General features: G+C 45.7%; 1 protein-coding gene across 8 annotated transcripts in view; it reads right to left on the bottom strand.

The window, feature by feature from the left end:
• Positions 1–23721, bottom strand: part of LOC306657133 (uncharacterized protein) — a gene marked incomplete at both ends in the record, with an annotated part of 516259 nt that overhangs the window by 462550 nt on the left and 29988 nt on the right. The gene's annotated exons all lie outside the window — the stretch shown is intronic.

Genomic DNA, 23721 nt, shown 5'->3' with positions numbered 1-23721 from the left:
CTAGGAATTGGGTGATGTGTGTGAGTGTCCTGAAAGCATTGTGCTCCAATATCCTTCAAACACTGGCCTGAGAAAGCCACGGACCATACTGAGTTTCACTTCTGTCAGTGCACCACCGTTTTGAAATGCATACATCCCGTGTTTCCCAACTACAAGTCAAGAGCGCTACAACCCATCAAATGGCAGGGTGTTGTTGTCAATGGAGTCAAATGCAACAGCCACGTGGAATTGGATGCCACTCCTAGGAATCGGAGGTTCGTGGTGAAAGGTGGGTAGATTTTCAGCATAGGACTCAGGATGCACCAAAAGTACAGAGCACTATTCGAGGACTCAGTGGACCAGCATTTATGGCAATGTCTGTGCAGTCATGTATGCCGTGCATATGCCAATGTCAAAGAGGTTTAGACATCAAGAGCAAGGGCCTCAGATGGGGTGTTTGGGTCTGAACCCATGACTCTTCTTCCAAATCCACTTGGGAGTCCTTTCTGTATACCTTGTGTTTCTGTGCAAAGAGGTGGTGCGGCTCCAGAGGTGACACCCCAAGCTACTCGTGGCAAGAGTTTTAGTGGATGACATTTGTGGTGCACACCTTATCTCTTTGGGCTTCTCCTGGCAGGAGACTAACAGAAAGAGAAAGCACTTCTAGCCCCAGGCATCTACCTCCTCTTGTGGACACAGTCTCAGCACTGTTGCACCCTGGGGCAAGAAGGCATCGATTCAGCACTTAAGTGCACCTGCAAAGACATCACTGGCATTGTTTACTCAAGTGTTCACTGCAAATGGCCATTTCCAACCACTCCAATCACTCCAGAACACTGAGGACATGATAACACACGTGTTGGAACCCTCAGGGGACCTCGGGACCACTCTGCCAGGCAATTCCACTAGATCATTGCAAGTGCTAATCTGTAACACAGCGCAGATGACTTTCTCAAGGAAGAAGGCCTCATCCCTTGGAGGGAACTGAGTAGACACAGCGGCAATGGGATGGAGCCGAGGATTCCCTGGGAAAGAAGATTTGACCAACATGGCTCCGGTCCACAGCCAGGTGACTTTCCCTGGCTTTGCCTGAATGCTTTCCACCTGTTCAACCCTCTCTTCACTCCACGATGGTCTTCAGCCCTTGGAGGCACTTCCCTAAAGTCCTTCTGCTCTATCTGCACTTCCTCCTCATGCCTGCCTGTGCTCACAGGTCTTGGCACCTGAGGAGGAAACCTGAGTTCCAGCGCCTGCTGAGTCACAGCTCTGCTCCCACTCCCACCTCAAACTGATTCTGTGTTCCCATGAGACTGGACCTCCAAGATTCCAAGTCACTCTCCACAGTTGCTTCCAGATTTTTCGTGAAGCGTTTCCTTTTACATCTTCTGGACACAAAGCTGGCTGTCAGGGGTTTCCTTGAGTGGATCCCACTTAACGTGCTCATCACGGGGAGTCGGCTACTCACAAAAACGAGCATTGCCCACTGTCGTAGTAGATCCGACAGTGGAGAGTTGCACACCCTCTGTTTATCCATTTTATTATCATTCAGTTTCAAACATGTAGGAAACTACCATATTGAGTATTACATGAGCCTGTGCACGGATGAGCATGTTGCTGAGAATGTGAACCAGATAGGAGGAGAGGAAAAGCTAGTGTGGATCCCATTACCTTGCCCAGCAAGCCTACTGCTTGAAAAGGCTTCCAGGGCACCCACTCTGAGATGAGAAAGGCAGGTGTGTGGATCTGGTGTGTATGGGTCCCCTTTTGAACAGACCAAGATGTCGATGTTGGACAGTATGTATTTGGCTTGAGAGATGCTCCAAGGCAGTGCCAGTTGGCAGTGGGCAATAAATTGATGAGCAGGACAGCCCTGGTGTGAGCAAAAGTACAATTCGCCTGAAGACTTTGGGACGAGTGGAATTACTCGCCCAAGGAGAATTTAACTAGAGATTGCGAGCACCAAGACCCAACCACTGGATGAGCTCTGCTCCTGGGGGCTAAGGCCCCAGTCCAAGAGGTTGCTCTTTATTCGCAGAACGTCCTCAGGCTTGGAGGTCCTGGGGATTGCTCTCCAAACCATGCCCCTCCACGAGAAGGATGGAAGGTCAGGAAGCTTGTGTGGAACATCTCCAAGTGTGTCGTGGTCATTGGCTCTTTCCAGAGGAACTACCATCAGAGGGAGATTGGAGGACACAGGTTCCAAAAGGCAAAATGAAGAGACAAACACACTTTGGGTTCGGATGCCAGTTCCATTCATATTTATTAAGAAGTTAGTAATCTATTGACATGGCCACATAGAAGACAGAGCTGCAGGTGCCAGAACGGGATGAGGACAGCACCAAGTGTGAGAGAACAGGAAACTTCTACCCTTTGGGAGAGAGATGAGTGTGAGTATGTTGGTGGAGGTGCTCTATGTGAATGCCATACATGCTACAACGATGGGATGGAGGGAGAAGTTTCCATTGAGCTGTGGTGATTGTGCTCCAAGGGGGACAACAGGAAGTCTGTTGTGTGTGTTGGATAAGGAGGAAGATGGGGCGGCAGGTGAGGTTGCAGGACAGCCAGAAGCTGAAGGGCAGGAGGGAAGCAATGAAGTGGTGGGGCAGCTACCAGCAGGAGGGCTGGCAGCACAGAGAAATGCACCAGAGACCTGAGAGGATGCATCATCAGCCCCAGGGCCAGGGGCAGCACCACGTGGGCTTGCAGTGGGTGGTGTGAGAGCAGGTGTGGCGCCAGTGGCTAAGGATGCAGGAGCAAGGGCTGGGCAATGGGGCCAGAGCAGAGAGGGCTGAATCAGCAAGACCAGAGCAACAGGGCTGTCAGCAGCAGGAGCCACAACAGCAGGGGCAGCAGCAGCAGCAGGGACAGCAGCAGCAGGAGCAGGGGCAGCAGCAGCAGCAGGGGCAGCAGCAGCAGGAGCCAGAGGAGCAGGGGCTACAGCAACTGGGGCTGCAGCAGGAGCAGCAGCAGGGGCAGCCGCAGAGGCGGCAGCAGCAAGACCCACAGCAGCAGGGGCAGCAGCAGCAGTAGGGGCTGCAACAGCTGGAGCCACAGCAGCAGGGCCGGCAGCAGCATGAGCCACAGCAGCAGGGGCTACAGCAGCTTGGGCAGCAGCAGCAGCAGCAGCAGGGCTGGCAGCAGCAGCACCCACAGCCGCTGCCTCCACCACTGCAGCTGGAGCCACAACAGCAGTTGCTCATGGTGTCAGAGGATGGGCGTTCTCAAGGCTGGGATCAGGAAGGAGGTTTTCGAGAGTTTGTGCATCTCGCTGCCCCACATCTTTTATACCCTGTTAAGGGGCATCTGGCCTCCCTGCCACCACTCTTTCCTTGTTCTCCTTTGGATTACTCAATGTGCAATTATCGCGTTAGCAGAATTTGTTTTCGGGTGCATTTCCAGATTGGATGGAGCAGACGATTTCCTTTTCTCAAGTGTGCCAACTCAGCCTGCAGGCCTACCTATCTCACCACCCAATAGACCGTCCAGCTCTCACTCTCTCACGTTGAGGCATCGCATGGCATTCTCCTTCTCTGTGGGGATCGGCACTTCTGCGCTAGATTCTCGGTCACTCTCCATGGCCCTTCATTCTTTCTGGAGGTGCAGGAGGAGAACGCTGACCTTCATCTGGATGCCCCTGTCTTCCTCCACAGATCTGTGTGGCAGTGGGGTTTACAAGGTCTCACACACTTTCCTGGCAATAGATTTTGGAGGACACCACCCATTGCCTGCCATGAGGCATCACCACTCTCCTAAAACTTCCAGGGGATACCCATGGTTTTGGAATGTGGAAACTCAAGCGGTGAGTCGTGGACTCTCTTTTCTCTGGAAACCTATCTGCTAAGGGCACATTCCAGGTCCTTTTGGCAATGTTGGCTGTACAGAGAAGCTACAGCATGATGTTCACGTTCTTCCACAGTCCACTCTCTGTCCACGTCGAGGCGAGTGTTTCCTTCCCTTTGGGATGTCCTGTCTTTGTGGTGGAACAGCTCATATTGACTCACGTTTCCTGTTTCTGGGACACATTTGCCCTCTACTGACATGCCCCAGGCTCCGGGTTCCTCCCCCAACTCCTCACTCTTTCCTGGCTCTCTCTGTTGACGTGCTTTCCTCCCAGGAAGAAGCGGCTCTCCTTCATGTCTGTTGAGCTTCTTCATCTGACCTCACAGGTTGATTTTCTTTACGTGGCCCCAAGCCCACAGGCACACAATCGAAGTCTCACAGTAAAAGAAAACCCATTTGTCCATGGTTGAATGTCAGCTGATTCCTACTCACAATGAGGATCAAGTCAAAGCTTCCAATGCACACACCATCTACATGCAAGGCTCAGAGTCTATCATTCCAATGAAGGAATGGCTTCCAGTGCCGCAGCTCTTCCCAGCGCATCGGGCGCGGATGGAGAGAAACCACTTGGCTGCCCTATGAGGCCACGCTCAGGCTCCAGACTGAAATTTCATGAAGAGCCCGGAGAGAAGAAGGCCCTCTCTGTCCTCCATGCGGGGAGTTTTTGAAGAAAACCACTGCACTGCTGGTCCTCCTTTCTGGTTTTCTCTTTTCTTTTAGAAAGTAGGCTGGATTTCTGCTCAAAATTGAGCTCTGTCCTATGTTATCCATATCACAGCAACATGAAGAGGAAGTGGAGGGATTGCCTAAATCCCCTTGCTCCCCTCACGTACTCAGGTTTCCCCTTTTCAATACCCTCCTCCATGCTGCTGGATTGGTGAGGATGGATGAACCTACTGGATATGTAATTGTCACCAAGATTTCACAACTTTCCCTTAGGTTTCACTTTTGCTTTCCATGCTGGGCTCATGCTCGGGGCCTCATGCATGCCAGGCAACAGCTTCTCCCCTCCAAAACATCCCAGCCTCTTGCTTTGTTACCTTCGGTGGGTTTGAAGTTACACTTGAAAACACATGCCTTCCCAAGGACAGTAGCATATAGACTACTTTCACTGACCGGAAAATCCCCTTTCTCTCTTTCTAACTATGTCCCAACACCCTGATTCTTGGCAAACACTGACATTTGCAAGGTCATCGTAGTTTTGCCTTTTCTAGGTGATGGGTTTGGAATCAGAGAATGGGCGCCATTTCAGAAGGGCTTCTCTCACTTAGAAGTTAGCACTGAAGATTCACCACCACTCCTCTTCTCCTCTTTTCATGTGTCCTTTTGAGACACACGACAGTAGAATCCATTTGGACAAATTAAACAAACATGGAGGTGTCTGTCTTCTACCTAGGACCCTATTCGTGTGGAAGCATATTGCTGTGGGTTATTCCTATGTTGACCAATGAAAATGACATCGGATTCATTCCAGTGTGTTTCCTTTACCTGTCCCCACTCCCTGCCTCCCTCCCCTTTATTGATCTTTGGGGAATAGACTGAACTTCCCTTCTACCCCCACTGCCCTGATATTTTTCTCAGTTATTGTCTACGTATTGGCACAGACTTTCTACTTTGACTTTATTGGGATTGTCTCAGGTCAATTAGCATCCACCTATTGCCTGGAAAATCCTGAAGACGTCCATGGTAATGGTCCACAAAGGCAATTTTGTGTCTGTAGAGCGCAGTTTCTTGAATCATTTATCTATTGAAGTGCACCTACTTTGATTCCGTATCTTTCTATTGTGAACAATGCTGCCGTAAACATTGATGTGGCTGCATCATTGTAGGATGCTGATTTTCAGTCCTCCAAAAATGTAATATGAAGTTTGGAAGCTGTGTCAAATATTGGTTTTAAGCTTGATTTTGGAGGAATCTGATACTGGTTGTGTAAGTCTTCACTTGACAAACCTGAGGAAATTGCAATAGTTCGCATGTTCCCTGTCCTGAAGAGCAAACCATCTCACTACATATGCTGTCCAGAGGGACAGAGGATGAGAAGAATATAGTGTAGAATGGACCCTGACTACCAGAGGAAGGGGTTCTGTCTGGAATTCTGGAGGAGGAACAATCAATATCACCAGAGCTAAAGTGTCTGCGTACAGTGCTGTGCTAGGCCAAAGGATGGACGCTCGGAGCACCATATCCAGTGGAGTTCACAGCTGGCAGCCTACTACAATCACTTGAGGAGTGTCAGAAAGTGACAGTGACAAATATTCGCTGGGCTGAATACGTTTCACGGGCTCCTCAAGTTCTCCTGATGGAGAGCAAACTTTGATAATTCCTCCTTCTCTGGTGCTCACTTCATGCATTTAGTCCACTTGGATTGACAACATAAGTTACATGTAAAAATATCCTGGATGGTATCTGAAGAAGACAGGAAAGTATCGTGACTTGAGAACTTTGTGCGCTGAGCAATGGAGACTGAATACCTCTTATTGCTCTCCCTCTGCTCCCACCTGCATCAAACCACCAGACTCCCGTGGACGAGAATGCACAAGTGGTTCGTGAAACCTACTGGTTAATCACTGCAGAGAGCACATTGGATTTAGAAGGCAGACACTCCAAACAAGGGAGATGTCAATCTACCCATTCCTAAGTGACAGTTCTCCTTTGAAAAGTGATGTTGTGGTGTTCATTGACATCAGACCATGGTCACTACTTAAGAAGGTCTTCATGCTGGTCACCTGGATATGAAGTAGAGGAATCCACACAGAGGCAGCTGCTTTATCCAGATCATTCCGCTTTTCCACTTCAAATGGCACACCTGAGTGGAACACAGAAATGTCGGCGACAAGAAGCATGTATGAGGTTTAATCCACTGACACTGGCAAGCAACATCTAGGAATTGGGTGATGTGTGTGAGTGTCCTGAAAGCATTGTGCTCCAATATCCTTCAAACACTGGCCTGAGAAAGCCACGGACCGTACTGAGTTTCACTTCTGTCAGTGCACCAACGTTTTGAAATGCATACATCCCGTGTTTCCCAACCACAAGTCAAGAGCGCTACAACCCATCAAATGGCAGGGTGTTGTTGTCAATGGAGTCAAATGCAACAGCCATGTGGAATTGGATGCCACTCCTAGGAATCGGAGGTTCGTGGTGAAAGATGGGTAGATTTTCAGCATAGGACTCAGGATGCACCAAAAGTACAGAGCACTATTCGAGGACTCAGTGGACCAGCATTTATGGCAATGTCTGTGCAGTCATGTATGCCGTGCATATGCCAATGTCAAAGAGGTTTAGACATCAAGAGCAAGGGCCTCAGATGGGTGTTTGGGTCTGAACCCATGACTCTTCCTCCAAATCCACTTGGGAGTCCTTTCTGTATACCTTGTGTTTCTGTGCAAAGAGGTGGTGCGGCTCCAGAGGTGACACCCCAAGCTACTCGTGGCAAGAGTTTTAGTGGATGACATTTGTGGTGCACACCTTATCTCTTTGGGCTTCTCCTGGCAGGAGACTAACAGAAAGAGAAAGCACTTCTAGCCCCAGGCATCTACCTCCTCTTGTGGACACAGTCCCAGCACTGTTGCACCCTGGGGCAAGAAGGCATCGATTCAGCACTTAAGTGCACCTGCAAAGACATCACTGGCATTGTTTACTCAAGTGTTCACTGCAAATGGCCATTTCCAACCACTCCAATCACTCCAGAACACTGAGGACATGATAACACACGTGTTGGAACCCTCAGGGGACCTCGGGACCACTCTGCCAGGCAATTCCACTAGATCATTGCAAGTGCTAATCTGTAACACAGCGCAGATGACTTTCTCAAGGAAGAAGGCCTCATCCCTTGGAGGGAACTGAGTAGACACAGCGGCAATGGGATGGAGCCGAGGATTCCCTGGGAATGAAGATTTGACCAACATGGCTCCGGTCCACAGCCAGGTGACTTTCCCTGGCTTTGCCTGAATGCTTTCCACCTGTTCAACCCTCTCTTCACTCCACGATGGTCTTCAGCCCTTGGAGGCACTTCCCTAAGGTCCTTCTGCTCTATCTGCACTTCCTCCTCATGCCTGCCTGTGCTCACAGGTCTTGGCACCTGAGGAGGAAACCTGAGTTCCAGCGCCTGCTGAGTCACAGCTCTGCTCCCACTCCCACCTCAAACTGATTCTGTGTTCCCATGAGACTGGACCTCCAAGATTCCAAGTCACTCTCCACAGTTGCTTCCAGATTTTTCGTGAAGCGTTTCCTTATACAACTTCTGGACACAAAGCTGGCTGTCAGGTGTTTCCTTGAGTGAATCCCACTTAATGTGCTCCTCACGGGGAGGCGGCTACTCACAAAAACGATCATTGCCCACTGTCGGAGTAGATCGGACAGTGGAGAGTTGCACACCCTCTGTTTATCCATTTTATTATCACTCAGTTACAAACATGTAGGAAACTACCAAATTGAGTATTACATGAGCCTGTGCACGGATGAGCATGTTGCTGAGAATGTGAACCAGATAGGAGGAGAGGAAAAGCTAGTGTGGATCCCGTTACCTTGCCCAGCTTGAAAAGGCTTCCAGGGCACCCACTCTGAGAAGAGAAAGGCAGGTGTGTGGATCTGGTGTGTGTGGGTCCCCTTGTGAACAGACCAAGATGTCGATGTTGGACAGTATGTATTTGGCTTGAGAGATGCTCCAAGGCAGTGCCAGTTGGCAGTGGGCAATAAATTGATGAGCAGGACAGCCCTGGTGTGAGCAAAAATACAATCTGCCTGAAGACTTCGGGACGAGTGAATTTACTGGCCCAAGGCGAATTTAGCTAGAGATTGTGTGCACCGAGACCCATCCACTGGATGAGCTCTGCTCCTGGGGGCTAAGGCCCCTGGCCAAGAGGTTGCTCTTTATTCGCAGAACGTCCTCAGGCATGGAGGTCCTGGGGGTTGCTCTCCAAACCATGCCCCTCCACGAGGAGGATGAAAGGTCAGGAAGCTTGTGTGGAGCATCTCCAAATGTGTCGTGGTCATTGGCTCTTTCAAGAGGAACTACCATCAGAGGGAGAGAGGAGGACACAGGTTCCAAAAGGCAAAATGAAGAGACAAACACACTTTGTGTTCGGATGCCAGTTCCATTCATATTTATTAAGAAGTTAGGAATCTATTGACATGGCCACATAGAAGACACAGCAGCAGCTTCCAGGGAGGTATGAGGAGAGTAGCAAGTGTGAGACAACTGGAAACATCCTCCCTTTGGGAGAGAGGATAATGAATGTGTTGGTGGAGGTGCTCTATGTGAATGCCATACATGCTCCAACTTTTGGATGGAGGGAGAGTTTTCCTTTGAGATGTGGTGATTGTGCTTCTAGGGTCTCCAGCTAGTCTATTGTGTGTGTTGCATGAGGAGGAAGGAGGGTGAGCATTTCTTTACACGGCAGCCAGCAGCAGAAAAGCAGGAAGGGAGGATTGAAGTGGTGGGGCAGCTACCAACAGGAGGGCTGGCAGCACAGAGAAATGCACCAGAGACCTGAGTGGAAGCATCATCAGCCCCAGCTTCTGGGGAGTACCAGGTGGGCTTGCAGTGGGTGGTGTGAGATCAGGTGGTGTGCCAGATTCTAAAGATGCAGGAGCAAGGGCTGGTGCAATTGGGTCCAGAGCTGTGATGGCTGAATCAGCAAGAGCCACAGCAACATGACTGGCAGCAGCAGGAGTCACAGCAGCAGGGTCTGCAGCAGCAGCAGGGGCATCAACACCAGGGTCTGCAGCAGCAAGAGCCAGAGGAGAAGGGGCTACAGCAACTGGGGCTGAAGCAGCAGCAGCAGCAGGGGCAGCAGCAGCATCAGTAGTACGCACAGCTGCAGGTTCGGCAGCAGCAGCACCCACAGCCGCTTCACCACCACTGCAGCCGGAGCCACAACATCAGTTGCTCATGGTGTCAGAGAATGGGTGTTCTCAAGGCTCTGATCAGGAACAATGATTTGGAGAGAGTGTGCATCTCACTGCACCATATCTCCTTTTATACCCTGCAACGGGGCACCTGGCCTCCCTGCCACCACTCTTATCTTGTTCTCCTTTGGATTTGTCAATGTGCAATTATCATGGTAGCCAAATATTTTTCGGGTGCATTTTCAGATTGGATGGAGAAGATGATTTCTTTCCCTCAAGAATTCCAACTCAGCATGCATGGCTTCCCCTGTCACCTCAGTACCCTGACCTTGCCTGTTCAACTCACTGCTGGCAGGCTACTTCAATCAGTTGAAGAGTGTCATATAATGCATTTCCTTCTTTACACACAATACTTTGATTGCCCAGTCCTCAGTCAAAGGTGTTTCTTAGGCTCCTCAGGTTCTCCTGTGAGGATTCAAAACTTGCGAACTCTTTTTCTTGGGCTCACTCCATACATTGTGTCCATTTCTCTGACAGGACAAGTTGCACATAAAAATGTTATGGATGTTATCTGATGAAGAGGTAATACAATTCTGATTCGAGAACACTTCACGTTAAGCAATGTTGACTGATGATATGATATTGCTCTCCACTGCCTCTGTTCCTTCCTGTATTAAAACCTCAGAGTCACATGGATGCAAATGAACTACTGGTTCATGAAACCCAGTGTGTTATCACTGCAGAGGTCCCCTTTGATTTAAACGGAGGACCCTCAAACAAGAGAGATTTCATTCTACCCACTCCTATGTCAAATATATCTTTGAAAGAGTGTAGGGGAAGTGATCATTCACAGCAGAACCTGGTCTTGAATTACCTAGAGTCTACACACTCATCACCTGTGTATGAAGTACAGGAGTCCATGCAGAGGCAGTTTCTTTATCAAGGTGGTCTGGTTTTCAATATCAAATGGCACATGCTCAAGGAACCCATGAATGGCAGTGCCAAGAATCATGAATAAGGAGGAACCAACTGACACTGGCAAGCACCATCCAGGAATTGAGATATGTCTGTGAGTGACTTGGGGGCATCATGCTTGAATGTCTTCCAAAAAGGGCCTGCAAAATACATGTACCTTATCACATTTCACGTTTGTGGGTGCATAAATTTTTAAAATTAATACATCCTTTGTGTTTAATAAATACATCCTTTATATACAGTCATGTGTTTCATAAATACATTCTTTTATACAGTCATATGGAATTGGGAAAAAATAAATAACAGTTTTAAAATTCAACACTGATCCTTTCCTAAAGCAACGAACCTGCATTTAAATAAACATTCAACTATATGATCATTCTGGATATGAAGTGTGACCCGTAAACCAACAACAATGAACAGAAACAAAGGACCAGTTACCTTCGATTAGATTTGTAATTGTTTTGAATTGTGTTCATTCATTGATTAGGGCAACCTGTGACTTAATTTTTGAGGAATCATGCCAATACTCCTGAATTCTTTATCCATTTATCTGTTGAAAATCATCTAGGTTGGATCCTTATATAAATATTGATGTGGCTACATCACTGTAGTATGTTGATTTTTAAGTGTTTTGGGTATAAACCTAGGAGTGGAATAACTGGTTAAATTGTGGTTCCATTTCATATTTTCTGAGGAACCTCCATGCAACTTTCCATACTGATTGCACCATTTTGTATTCCAACTAGCAAGGTATGAGTGCACTTTTTTCCCCACCTCCTCACCAACATTTGTTGTTGCTTCTATTCTTGATCATTAGCATTTATTTACTGAGATGAAATCTTAGAGTAGTTTTGATTTGCATTTCTCTAATTGGTAGGTATGTTGAACAGTTTTTGCTTCCAGATAGGGTCCTGTTCATCGGTCAAGACTGACCTCAAAATGGCCATCATCCTACCTCAGCCATCCGACTGGCTAGAATGACAGGCAGGCAGCACTGGGCTTGACAGTCATGTCTTCTAAAGAATTCAGATGTAGTGAAGTGTTTCCTCAAAAATTAAATCCCAGTTTGGCATAATCAATGATCAAACTCATTTCAAGTACAAATAAAAATTGAATCAAAGGTAGCTGGACTTTTTCTTCCATTCATTGTTGTTTGTTTGTTTATTCCACTTCATATCCAAACTGTTCAACAAATGGGCTAAGGAACTATGTAGACACTTCACAGAAGAAGATATACACTTGTTCATCCAATGTATTTAAAAATGTTCCTCACATGTAGTAATTATAGAAATGCAAGTCAAAACTTCTCTCAGATATCATCTCACTCCAGTCAAAATGGCAATGTTGAAGAATACCAGCAACAATAAGCATTGGTGAGGATGTGGAGAAAAAGGTACACTCATATCTTGCTGCTATGACTGTACACTAGTGCAACCATGTGGAAAGCAGTATGAGATTCCTTAGAAAACTTGAAATGGATCCACCATTTGACCCAGCTATCCCACTCTTTAGTTTATATCCAAAAGTGTTAAAATCAGCATACTGCAATGATGCAGCCACATCAATGTTTATAGCAGCTCAAATCACAAGAGCTAAGTTATGGAACCAACCTAGATACCCTTCAACAGATGAATGCATGAAGAAACTATGGTGCATATACACAAAGGAATATTACTCAGCTTTAAAGGAGAATAAAATTATGGCCTTTGCAGGTAAATGGATAAAGTAGGAGAATATCATGCTAAGTGAATTAAGCCAATTCCCAATATCCAAAGGCCAATTGTTTTCTCTGTTATGTAAATGCTGATCTATAAGAGGGGGGTCAAAGGAAGATTGGAGCAACTTTACATTGTGCAGAGGGGAGTGAGAGGAGAGGAGGGGACAGGGAAGTATGAAAGATGTTGGAAAGAGGTTGACATCATTACCCTAGGAACTTGTATGGTTGTACAAATGGTATGATTTTACATCATGTACAACCAGAGAAACAAAATGTTGAACTCCATTCATGTACAGTGAATTGAAGTGCATTCTGCTGTCATGTGTAACTAATTAGAACGAATAAAAAATGAAAAAAAAATAACATGAAGGAGATTTATTTTTTTCAACTTGTGTTGTGAATTGAAATGGACACAAATGCATGTAGTAGATACAAGGGAATGAGGAGGGTGTCAATCTTTGCTTCCTATCAGGAGAAGCTGAGGAGACAAAGAAACATCTAATGAAAAGCGCAGTTCAATTAAAACCCTTGGTTGCACAAGTTAGGCATTGGCAGTTTCTGACTCTCCCCAGGTTATTGTAGTAGACTTCCAGCTGTGAGATCCACTAGATAAGGGGCTATGATTGTCCATTCCTTGGCCTATCATACTAGTGTACTCTGATTTTTTAGTTCTGGTAAAAGTGTTTGATACAACCTCCAAAATTCAGACACAAACCTTTCTGCTGGTACTCACAGTCCTATCTATTCTATCTTATTTTGATCCACTATCCTTCTTGTATAGCAAATCCAGTGAAATATCTCCCCATTCAAGACATAGACTTATTGAATATTGCATGTTATCCAGCTTTGCCCTCAGAATACTTATAAATGAAAACCAGATTCCTGAAAAAAAAAAAAAAAACTAGGAGGAGAAGCAATATTTGAGCAATCTATCCCACTCCTCTGTATATATCCAAATGATTTTAAATCAGATTCCTACAGTGACACAGTCACATCAACGTTCAAGGCAGCACAATTCACAATAGCTAAGCTTTGTAGACAATGTTGGTGCCCTTCAACAGATGAATGGATCAAGAAACTGGTATATATGAAGCCATATTACTTAGCCATTAAGAAGAATGACTTTAGGACTTTTGTGAGGAAATGGATCTATCATAAGACTATTATGCTAAGTGAAATAACACAATCCCAGTAAATGAAGGTTGAAATATTTCTCTGATATATGGAAGCTAACCCACAAGAAGACCAGTGGAATTGGTGAAAATGGAGGTTAATTTCATTACAAAAACTGCAATGAATGGAAGGAGAAGGAAGAGGAAAAGGAAAGACAGTGGAATGAGTCTGATGTCATTTTTTATAACCATATATGAATATATCACAGTGATTCCCCAAAATTATATACATCCACAAGAATAGGGTCCTTTGTACAAGAAGACATATTTCATTCTTGGAAAAATCTATCAAATGGATTCCACCATCATATGTAACAAAATGGACAAATTAAAATAGGAAAAGAGAAGACATGGAGGAAACTTCAATGCTCACTACTAAGTGAAAGAAACCATTCTAAAATGGCACCTACTCTGTGATTACAAATGATCTAGAAAATGCGAACTATGATGTACATACAAATATCAGTGGTTGCCAAGAATCAGGGTGGTTGGAGATAATTACAAAGCAAAAAAGGGGATTTTGGGGGCAATAAAACTAGTCTGTATGCTACTGTCCTTGGGAAAGCAGGTCGTTGGAAGTGTTTCTTCAAACTCACAAAAGGTACCATACCAAGAGACTGGACATGTGTTTGAGTGGTAAAGCTTTTGTCTGGCATGCATGAGATCTTTGGAATGACCATAAAATGGAAAAAAATTATGAAACCTAATTGTAAATCGTGAAATTTGGGTGACACTAAGGTGTCCCATAGGCTCATCCATCCTCATCAATCAACCACACCGGTTGAGATACTGAAAATGGGTAAAACTGTGTATGTCAGGGGAGCAAGGGAATTCAGGCACTTTCTGTTAACTTTGCTGTGAAATTGATAACATATCATACAATCCAATTTTGAGTAGAAATCAAGCCTACTTTCTTAAATAAGAGAAAACCACAAATGAGGACCAGCAGAGCAGGTGTTTTCTTTGAGAGATCACCTGATGGAAATACTGAGAGGGCCTTTTTCTCTCTGGGGCCTTCATGAAAATTCAATCTTGAACCTGAGCATGGCCTCATAGAGCAGCTACTTGGTTTCACTCCATCCATGCCTGATCCATGGGGAACAACTGCTGGACTGGAAGCATGCCTCCTTCTGGAATGATAGTCTCCAAGCCTTACAAGTCACTGGTGTGTGCACTGGAAGCTCTGAATTGATCCTCAGTGTGAGTAGGTATTAGCCAATAGATATTCAACCACAGAAAATTGGATTTTCTTTTTCCCTCTGACTTTCTTTGGTTGCCTCTGGATTGGGGGTGTTGGAAAACAAAACAACAATCAGTGAAGTCAGATGAACAACCTCAACAGATATGGAGGAGAGACACTTCATCCTGGGAGCCCAGCAGGCCAACAGAGAGATCCAGGAGGCAGTCTGATGGGGGAGGAAGCAATAGCCTGGGGCATGTCACTAGGGTGAGCAAATGTGACCTGGAAACAAGAGATTGACTCAATATGACCTGCTCCACCACAAAGACAGGAAGTTACAAAGAGAAGAAAACGCTTCCCACCAGTGGACACAGAGTGGATGTTGGAAGAACCTGAATGTCATGCTGTAGCCAATCTCTATAACCAACATTGCCCTCAGGACCTGGAAAGTCCCCTTAGCAGATAGGTTTCTCAGAGAAAGAGACATCCACAATTCACTGCTTGGGTTTCCACTTTCCAAAATTGTGTATATCCCCTGCAAGACCTAGGAGAGAGGTGATGCCTGGCAATAGACAATGGAGAGGTGTCCTTGAGGCCTTCCTACTCCCTTGCCAGGGGACTTTGTGACACATTGTAAACCACATTGCCCTCGGATCTATGATGAAGCAGTGGGGCATTAGAATTATCTCACAGTTCACCTTCTGTTTCTTCAGAAAGAATTATGGAACACTAAGAGACATTGTGACCCTAGGGCAGATGTGATGATCCATACACAGAGCCACAATGCCACACGATGTCTCAACGTGAGAGAGTGAGAGCTGGAATGTCTGTTGAGAGGTGAGAGAAGAAGTGATGCAAGCTGAATTTGAACATTTGGGGAAAAGGAAATACTCTTTTCCATCCAACATGAAACTTGACCCAAAAACAAATTTGACTAATTTGATAATTGCATATTTACTAATAGAAACAAGAACAAGGAAAGAGTTATGCCACAGATGCCAGGTAGTTTTTACCAGGGTATAAAAGGAAGTGAGATCCACACACTCTCCAAACCCTCCTTCTTTGAAACAACCTTGAGGACCTCCATCCTCTGAAGCAATGAGCAACTGCTGTTGTGGCTCCAGTAGCTACAGCGAGGGCTGTGGCTGCTGCCAGCCCACCTGCTGCCAGACCACCTGCTGCCACCCCAGCTGCTGTGGCTCCTTCTGCTGCCATCCCTGCTGCTGCAGCCCCTGCTACTGTGTCCCCACATGCTGCAACCCCTGCTGCTTAGGCTCCTGCTGCTGCCAGCCCTGCTGCTGCAACCTTTGTTGCTCTGTCCCCACTTGCTGCAGCCCCTACTGCTACAGTCCCTGCTGCTGTGTCCCCACTTCTTGCTGCCCCTGTTGCTGTGAGTCCTGCTCCTGCCAGCCCTGCTCTTCAGCCCCTTCAGCTGCAGCCCCTGCTGCTAAAACCACTGCTGATGTTTCCCCACTTGATGCCACCCCTGCAGCTGCAGCTCCTGCTGCTACTGCCCAAGCTGCTCCTGCTACTCTGTGTGCTGCCAGCCCACCTGCTGATAGCTGACCATCACTTCTTTCCTTTCCTCCTGCTCTACTCCTTCTGGCTGCCCTGAGTACTCACCTACCCTCCCCTCTTCCTCTTCATTCAACACACTCCAATGTACTTGCTGGAGTGTGCTTCAAGTACTGCTTGGAGCACAATCATCATAGCTCACTGAAAACCTCTCCCTCCATCCAATTGTTTGAGCATGTCTGACATTCATATGTAGATCGCTTCATCACCACATTAACTAATATCTGTCTCCCAAATGAAAGAAGTTTCATTTCCTTTCAATCTCCTGTCCCCTCCCTAGAACCTACTCTTCTGTGTTTTATGTACTGATGTGAATAGATTCCTACATCCTCAATAAATATGAATTGGACTGGCATCCAAACAGAAAGCTTCCACTTCTCTTTTTGTTTTTTTCCTTTTGTAACGTGTGTCCTCCTCTCTTACTTTCATCATAGTTCCTCTTTAAAGAGTGAGAGAATACAGCATACAATTGGAGATGCTCCACACCTTCTGTGTGAGCTTTCTTCCTGCTCATGGAGGAAGAAGGTTTGGAAAGAAAGCTCCTGGACCTCCCTACCTGAGTAATTTCTCTGGATGAAGAGCAACCTATTGGTAGAGGCTTGAAGTCCCCAGAGCAAAGCTCAACCAGTGAGGGTTCCAATCCCTTTGTTACTATGCCCTCAGTGGCCAGCATTGGCCATACTTGGCCAGTTTCAGTGCACACTGGAATTAGAAATGCCAGCAATATCCCCAGGGCACACCTAATTGCTAAATCAGTTCCTTCTTGCCCTCTGGTGCAGCAGTGCTGGGTCTGTCTTGGAAACATGGGGTCAGTTAACAGGAGTAGGACCTGCTTTCATTGTCTGCTCATTCTCTGCCAGGAGGTGCCCAAAGTGATAAGGTGAACACCAAGTCTTTCTTTTCATTAGGGCTTTTACTATAATCACATGCAGTGTCCCCACCTCTGGAACCAAAACATCTGTTTCCACTAAAACTCAAGTTATGCAGGAAGAAAATACAGATATCCTAAAGAGGATCACTAGGAGTGTAGGTTAGTCAGACAGGTCTATCTTTCATGCCTTGGTTTTTTTCTATAGTGTCTTCTCACAACTGGGGACCCACAAGTTGGTCATTGGTGTCATGTGCTTCCTGTATCCTGAAGGCTAGAACTCCATCCATCCTTACAAGAGGTCATCACCACAATGGTACCATGCCATAGCTATGAGAGATGGTCACATGATCATATTGGTTCAGTTGCTTCTGGATAAAGAACGATGTTAGGACCTTGGGTCCCATGGTCATGTCTTCACTGCCCACCTGCATTGCTGCATGTTGGTGTCTGTTGATTCCAGATGACATTATACTAAGATTACATGGAATTGGATCAACTGCTTGGATCCCTCACATTGTGGTGCTCACTGAGAGGCCCAAGTTGAAATGGCACATACTCATCCAGAATACATATGAACCCCAGTCTGAATCAAGAAACTGTCTGAAGTGCTCAAGGGTGGTACCTTCCCAGGGTCTCCATGTTGGAGTCTTGACACATGCTCAGATATGCAGCATGGGATGCACTTGAATTCTCCAGTTGGGACTCTTGAGCAAGATACAAATGTAGCAAACTCTTTGTTGGGTTTCTTGACCATCATCCCAGACATAGGTATCTTACTGAGGTATCCTTGGAAGACATGCTCATCAGATGTATTCTGTGCAGTGTTCAGAATGTCCACTTCATTTTGGACTACATGGTAACAAAGAGCAGGAGAATTCACATAGCCTGGGGTCAACACAGTGACTGGAGACTGCACTTATTTCCATGTGAACTGAATGCACTCTGTCTCTTTTTCCTTGGGAATTCCAAAGGTTTGCTTTCCAGTTGAGTCTTCATGCAAGCCCTAGCAGAGTCTGTCTCAATATATCCTGACCAAGATTTGTCATCCATCAGCTCATCTACAATTGGATCTTTGATTTGATAGATATCCATTGGTATCATTTAAGTCCATCTGTGATGGTGGAAGATAAAATAGTAAATTTCTTGTCAACCATATGGGATTGAACTCCTGTCCTTCATCATCACTTGGAAGGTGGTGCTCATCTTGAATTTGTTTTTGCCAGTTTTCTTAGGGAATGTTTAGGAGGTTAGTCTATGCCAAGGTCTTTCATTTGGACATTTCTTTTATACAATTGTATTCACTTTGAGACTCTAGGAAAGACTGTGTTGGTTTTCTGTTTGTAAAGTAGCTCAGGGACTGGTAGGAGTATCTCAGGACCCACTGGCAAGAGTGGGAGACTCCTGTGGGCCAAGATTCTGCTCTATTTTTTCAGCATTCATGCCATACTGCACTTAATGGTAGCTTATTGGCATTTTGAATCCAAAGTTGGTATCTACACTGCTCTGATATTCAAAAGCATACAAAGAGATGTGCACTTCATCTATTCCTCAGGTGTTGCTGATGATGCCACTGAAAGAGGATCACAGAAGCTTGATCTCTGTGTTTGCTGTGGTCCTGTCTCTTGGGGAATAGTCCATTTATCAGGTGATGGGTCACAGTTCTGAAGTCTAGCTCATGGAGTCTGGAGGAAGGATCATGCATTCCATGCAAAAAATCAATGTCAGTCTCTTGCTCATTTATAATTCAGCTCTTTGAAATTGGCATATGCACTGCACAGATGAACGTAGAGATATGGCCATATAACAATCCTAACACTGACAATAGGGCCACCTACATCCTATTTTGAGGAACTCCACCATCTGTTACCACTATCCACACATCCCAGAGAGTTGTACCCTACACTGACACAGTTGCCATTCCTACCCAGCTGCCCATCACAGGCTAATTCCCACATTTATACTGATTATAAACTAGCCGCCTCAGCTTTTCCGTGCTGGCATCTTAGCATTCCCATCATCCTTGGGATTAACATTATGCCAAAGTCATAATTATCTGTAGTCCCCAATAGAAAGAAAAGGCACAACTAAATTTGTGTCAGCACAATCAGTGATAGAATGGACCGTCCCTTCTCACCTCCCTTGGTAAATAAATTATTCCCTGAGTCCAACCACATAGCTCACTCAGACTTTTGGGTTTTCAGGTGATAGGCCTATTCATAGTCTAGCTTGTCCCCTTCTCACCTACTTTGATCTTATGATCTTTTTCTCAGGGTTATGCAGGATGCCCTAATCAATGAACGAACTCATTTCAAGGACAAATACATATCAAATCCAAGGTAGATGGTCCTTTCTTTTCTTTTCAATGTTATTGGATTACATGTCCCACATCATATCCAGACTGCTCCTACTCTGAATGTGTATTTTAATGCAGTTACTTTGCTATTATAAAGGATTAGAGTTGAATTTCAAAAGTTTTTTTTTCTCACTTCCACATGGCTGTTATAGTTGACTCCATCGACAATGACACACTGCCACTCCATGAGTAGTAGCATTTTTAGTTGTAAATGTGATACACAAGATGTATTTATATAAAAACAGTTGTGCATTCACAGAAGCAAAAGTTGATAATGTACATGTCATTTCCAGGCCATTTTTTTAAGGATATTTGAGCATGATGCCTCCAGGACACTCACAGAGTTCACCCAATTCTTGGATGGTACTTGCCAGTGTCAGTTTCTTCTGCCTCATTCATGTTTCTTGGTGTTGACATTTCTGGGTTCCTTCAGCATGTGCCACTTGACATTGAAAAGCAGCAACCATCTTGATAAAACAAATGCCTCTGCATGGACTCCTCTATTTCATGTACAGTTGATGAGATGATGTGTGACCATGTGTGGAATCAATGATCACTTCGCCTTCACTCTTCCAAGGGTACATGTCACTCCAGAGTGGGTAGGGTGACCTCTACTTGTTTTGGAGTGTCCTGTTTCTAAATCAAATGTGCCCTCTGCAGTGATTACCCTCTGGGATTCATGAACCAGTGGTCCATTCTCATTCATGGGAATCTGATGTTTTCATACAGGAGGGAACACAGACAGTGGAGAGCAATATCACATCAACATGCCACATTGCTCAACGTGCAGTGTTCTCAACTCGGGATCATATTCTCTCTTCTTCAGACACCATCTATGACACTTTTATATGCAACTTGTGTTTTCAATGAAAATGGACACAATGCATGGGGTGAGCATGAGAAAAGGAGTTCTCAAGATTTGCTTCCTCTCAGGAGAACCTGAGGAGCCTGGGAAACATCTTCTGCCCAGGGCAGGTCAAGCAAAAGTCTTGTGTGTGCAAATCAGTCACTGGCATTTTCTGACACTCCTCAAGTAATTGCAGTTGCCGACCAGCGGTGAGCTCCAAAGGACAAGAGGCTGTGATTATGCATTCTTTGGTCTATCAAGACAGTGTACACAGGCTCTGGTGAAATGGTTTGGTCCTCTGCCCAAAATCCACACTGATTTCTTCCCACTGCCAATCCTGTTTATTCTACTACAAATTATTTTCATCCTCTGTCCTTCATGTACAACAAATCCAGTGAAATGTCCCCTATTCTAGATATTGATAGCTTGAGCTGTTGCCTGTTGTTCAGGTTTGCCAAGAGATGCCTTAAAAATGAAAATTAGATTCCTAAAAACAATAAGTTTTGAATCACTATTTGACATATTCATCATACTTTATATTACATTCTCAAAGGATTCAAAATTCAGCATCCTACAGTGATGCAATCATATCAATATTTATGGCAGTAAAATTGGAAACCAAACTAATGAGTCAACATTGGTGTCCTTAGTGGATGAATGTTTCAAGAAACTGTGGTCTATATACACACAGTCACATTAGGAGACCATGATGGTGGATGACTTCAGAAATTTCCTAGGAAATATTTGGATGTGGAGACATTCATGCTGATTGAAATAAGACAATACCAATAAAGTAAATGCTGAAAATTTGTGCCAATATGTGAACTCTGACTGGCAACTATATGTGGGCAGGTGGGGATAAAACGGAAGGTCAGTGTATTACAAATAGATCAATAAAGAGAAGGAAGGGGAATAAGTAAAGGAAACACACTGGAATGAATCTGCTGTCATTTTCATTGGTCCACATGTGACTACAGCTCAGTGAGCCTCACAATCATGTACTTTCACAAGAAAAGGGCACTATGGAGAAGATATACCTATTCCATGCCTGTATACTTCTGTGACAATGTATTCTAATGTTGTGTGTTTCACAGGAAAAATGAAAACAGGAAAAGAGAAGACATGTAGGCAATGTCAATGCTCACAACTATGTGAAAAGACCCATTATACAAAGACAACTACTATGTGATTCCAAACACATCATCTAGAAAACACACAACTATGGTAACCATAAAAACATCAGTGGTTGCCAAGAATCAGTGTGGTTGGAGATTGTTACAAAGAGACAAAGGGGATTTTCAGATCAGTGAAAGTAGTCTGTACACTACTCTGTCATTGGGAAAGCAGGTCTTTGTAAGTGTTTATTCTAAACCACAAAAGGTACCATAGCAAGAGGCTGGAGATGTGACTGAATGGTAAAGCTATTACATGGCATGCAGGAGGCCCTGAGCAGGAGCCCAGCATGGAAATAAAAAGTGAAACCTAATGGAAAATTGTGAAACTTGGATGACAATAACATCCAGTAGTCTCAGCCACCCCCAAAAATGGACAACCATGGTGGAGGATACTGAAAATGGAGAAAACTGGATGTATGGGGGAAGCAAGATAATTTCAGTAATCTTTCCACTTTCTGTTAATTTTTCATCCTGTGCTGGGCACATTGAGTGGTATTCGTTAAAGGAAGCACCTGACAGCCAGCTTTGTGCACAGAAGATGTACGAAATACGCTCTCAGGAGAAATGTGGAAGCAACTGTGTAAAGCATGTTAGAATGTTGGAGGTACACTCTCATGGGAAAACAGAGTCAGTTTGAGGTGGGGAGTGGGAGCAGAGCTGTGACTCAGCAGGTGCTGCACCTCAGAGTTCCTCCTCCTGTGCAAGTCCAGTGACCCCAGGAGGGCACCAGAAGGTAGTGCAGACAGAGCAGAAGAACCTTAGGGAAGAGCCTCCAAAGGCTGAAGACCACCTCCTAGTAAGGAGAGGGTTGAACAGGTGGAGAGAATCAGGGAAAGTCGGGGAAAGTCACCTGGCTGTGGTCCGGAGCCATGTTGGTCAAATCTTTGTCCCCAGGGAATCCTCGGCTCCATCCCATTGCCCTCTGTCTCTCCTCTGTTCACTCCAAGGGATGAGGCCTCCTTCCTTGAGAAAGTCATCTTAGCTGGGTGAGAGGATAGCACTTGCAAAGATCTAGTGGACTTGCCTGGCAGAGTGGCCTCGGGGTCACTTGAGGGTTCCAACATGTTTGTTACCATGTCCTCAGTGTTCAGGAGTCGTACGAAATGGCCATTTGCAGTGAACACTTGAGTAACCAAAGCCAGCCGTGTCTTCACAGGTGCACGTAAGTGCTGAATGGATGCCTTCTTGCCCCAGGGTGCAACGGTGCTGGGACTGTCTCAGCAACGGGAGGTCAGATGCCTGGGAATGGAAGTGCTTTCTCTTTCTGTTAGTCTCCTGCCAGGAGCCACCCAAACGGATAAGGTGTCCACCACAAATTTCATCCATTAAAGCTCTTGCCACCAGTAGCTTGGGGTGTCACCTCTGGAGCCGCGACATCTCTTTGCACACAAACACAAGGTATGCAGACAAGACTCCAGAATGGGTTTGGAGGAAGAGTCATAGCTTCAGACCCAAACACCCTCTCGGAGGTCCTTGCTATTGGAGTCTCAACCTCTTTGACATTGGCATATGCACTGCATACATGACTGCACTGACACTGCCATAGATGCTGGTCCACAGAGACCCCGGGTAGTGCTCTGGCATTTGGGGCATCCTACATCTTATGCTGCAAGTCTACCTGCCTAGCTCCAGGAACCTCGAATTAACAGGCGTTGTATCCAATTAAACATGGATGTTTCATTGGACTCGATTGACAATGACACACTGCCATTAGATGGGTTGTAGCGCTTTTGAATTGTAGTTGGGATACACGGGATGTGTGCATTTCAAAACGGTTGTGCACCCACAGAAGTGAAACTCGATACGGTCCATGTCTTTTTCTGGACAGCACTGGAAGGATACTCGAGCACTATGCCTCCAGGACACTACTGCACAACACCCGATTCCTAGATGATGCTTGCCAGTGTCAGTTGGTTCCACCTCATACATGTTTCTTGTCGCTGACATTCCTGGGTTCCTCTTGCTTGTACCACTGCACATGGAAAAGCAGAACCATCTGGATAAAGCAGCTGCCTCTGCGTGGACACCTCTACTTCATGTCCCGGTGACCAGTGTGAAGACCTTCGTAAGTAGTGACCATGGTCTAATGTCAAAGACCACCTCTTCTTCACTCCTCCAAGGGAGCATGTCACCCAGGCGTGAGTAGACTGACATCTCTCTTCTTTGGAGTGTCCACCTTCGAAA

The sequence above is a fragment of the Sciurus vulgaris genome (genome assembly GCF_902686455.1).
Source record: "Sciurus vulgaris genome assembly, chromosome: 3".
In the NCBI taxonomy this organism is placed as follows: Eukaryota; Metazoa; Chordata; class Mammalia; order Rodentia; family Sciuridae; genus Sciurus; species Sciurus vulgaris.
The sequence above is the reverse complement of the archived record's forward strand: the minus strand, read 5'-3'. Positions and strand labels throughout refer to the sequence as shown.